We start from the raw sequence: 2,759 nt of genomic DNA, 5'->3' as shown, positions 1-2,759 counted from the left end.
TTCTAAATGGCGGAGGGTGCTTCTTTCTGCAAGGTGTGGGGTAGGGTGGAGAGGCGAGGTGGTGGAAGGGACACTGTCCGGCCTTAGGGGAGCTGTGGAAGATGAAAGCTGACAGGCCCCCAAGCTCATAGGGAAATGTGACAGGAAAAGGCGCCCTCCACTGCTCTGGTCTGGCTGAGCTAAAAAAAGACTTGCCTCTCCAGGGAGCAGGGAGTGGGGTGGGGGAGTTCCCCTCCCTGCAGCGTTCAGACTTTCAGACGCTTAGGATGTGTTTCAGGAGGGCTCCTTAGTTGATGCAGCCATTGCTGTCCTCATGTCCTGTCAGGAGAGTCTCCACCTCCTCCCCAGTCATCTTCTCTCCCAGCGTGGTGAGAACATGTCTGAGCTCTCTTCCCACGACTTTGCCTTTCCCTCCTTGTCAAACACCAGAAGCCCTCACATGTGCCTTGGTCCTGGTTCTTGGCCACTGCTTGGAGCATGGGCAGAAAAGTCTCAAAGTCCACACGCCGGAAATTTAACTCATCCCTCTTGGGGTTCCCCAGGACTTTAAGCACTTCGGCATTGGTGAGGTTCTGGCCCAGGGCCCTCATCACAACCCCCACTGACTGTACAGGATCGTGCCACCACCTACTCGGTCAAACAGCTCAAAGGCTTCCTTGAACTCCTCCAGTTGGTCCTTGTTAAACTCCATCACCGCTTTGGAGAGATCGATGGGGGTGGGGGTGGGGGGTGGTTCCTGGGGTTTTTAAGGAGCTGGAGGGGCTGTCGCTCAGCTTTGGCCTGGCTGGAAGGGCCCAGCATGCTGGCTTCGAAACGGTTTTGAGGTAGCAGGGCCCGCTGGTTTATTCACAGGAACATCTTTCTTGGGAGGCATTATGTCTGATAGCCAAAGGGCAATGTGTCAATGGGGGCACCCATCTCCTGCGGGATTCAAGGAAAGGGAGGGGGCACTGCACAGTTAAATTATATCTAATTTATAAAGTAAATTGTAACCTGTAAATTCCCCTAATAAATCCCAATTGTAAATAAGGTCTTAAAATTCTGGATAGACATTGCACTGGATTATAAAACCTATTGGCAGAACAGTGAAAATCTTGGGAGGAATAACCAGTGTTTTGATTTACAGTAAATAATAATAATATAGGAGTGTAGGGGCATGTCTGGTCTCACAGGTTTTTGTTTTAAAGGCTGTGGATAGAGATAATTCCTCTTTGAGGTGCCAATAGAGGACTGATTAGTACACCTCCTGTTAACATATTTGAAGTATGTGAAAGATTCATCATCTTAGCCTCCAACGAGTAATCATACTGAACCTCTGTCAGAAATGCTTTGTTTATTCTTAATAGGTCAACCTGTGAAGATTGATATCTTGGAATATTGAAGATTGCAGAAAATATCATAATATGCCCCATGTTATATGGTAAGTGATAAGAGGAATAAAAAATACCAGTGCCCAAACAAAATAATAATTTAGAGATAGTCTGGAAAGCAAATAAGTGCTAGTGTAGCACTTCTTTTTTAATTGGTTTTCATACAGTAATTTTTTTGTATTGTGTTTCATTTTATTTTATATGATCTTTCACTTGCTTTGTGTTTCATACAATTGTTCATATATACTGTATTTTATAGACTTAATTATTATTTATATATGCCCATGTTAATCTCATCTTTTTGAATTTTCATTGAGTCTTTTCTATTTCTTCACAGTTGTCCGTCCCCTAAGACTAAGGAACAACAATTTTTTAAAATACATTATAACCTAGGATAGTTTAGAGAACATTATGCTGAGTAAGCTAACTTAGTCTCATAAAGACAAATACTGCGTAAGAGCAGTATTTAAAAAAAAAAAAAAGAAAGAAAACTAGCTAGTAAAATGCGTATAAATTTCCAAAAGAGGAAAAGGAAGTGGGAAAGGGGGAAGGAAAAGAGAAAGAACGGAAATCTCTGGTTATTCCTTTTAACTCCCACCCACAGTATGGAAGGCAATTGGTTTCACAGTGAGTTAACTGATTTAATTAAGGCTTTGGAATAAATTCTTATATGCTTTCAAATTTAAGATCAACTTATTTATAGAAATTAATTCTAAATATGATTCCAACATTTTGTAGTAAAATAAAAATTTTGAAAATATGAATTAATTGTCCCTGTATGAATGTGTAAGACGTTTAAGTTCCCACTAAGCAATTCCTTTCACTGAGCAGGTCATTCTATATTCACTTCTATTTCTCAGACTTGCTAAAGTAATCATTAGTAATTTTTCTAATAGCCAATAAAGTACTGAATCTTACACACCACTAGACAGCTTAAAAGCTAAGACTTATAATTGTTGTTCTTATATTCCATTTAATATTTTATTGCTGAAAGCAGTCAAGAGGAAAGTATTGGTCTGTAATTTTCTTTTTGAAGTGTATTTTGTGAATTTTAGTCTTCTCAAATTGATTTTGCAGGTAAGTTGTTTCAAGTATCTTCTTTTTACAGAAGAAGATTTTAAATTAAATAACTTTATTTTGGGGGGAAAATAAAGGACACACTGATTAGAAGTTATAAATGTTATTCAAAGGTAAAACAAAGATAACTGAAAGTTTACTTCACCAATACAACACCTTACATGAAAAGTTTGGAAGTATTGCAGTTTAGAATAGTGACGTTTGTAAGATAAGGAAATTTTTTTTAAAGTTATATTTAAGGAAAGAAGAAATATTTAGGTTATATATGACAAAGCACTAACATAAATATTTTAATTGAAATATTATTTAAAA

General features: G+C 38.4%; 1 pseudogene; it reads right to left on the bottom strand.

Moving 5' to 3' along the window:
* Positions 1–253: 253 nt before the first annotated feature.
* LOC102876387 lies at positions 254–874 on the bottom strand (annotated as a pseudogene).
* Between the last annotated feature and the right edge of the window lie 1,885 nt (positions 875–2,759).

This window comes from Elephantulus edwardii, unplaced genomic scaffold (genome assembly GCF_000299155.1).
Source record: "Elephantulus edwardii isolate Elephantulus edwardi_28Jun2011 unplaced genomic scaffold, EleEdw1.0 scaffold00173, whole genome shotgun sequence".
Taxonomy (NCBI): Eukaryota; Metazoa; Chordata; class Mammalia; order Macroscelidea; family Macroscelididae; genus Elephantulus; species Elephantulus edwardii.
Note: the sequence above shows the minus strand (reverse complement) of the source record. Positions and strands in the feature narration are given on the sequence as shown.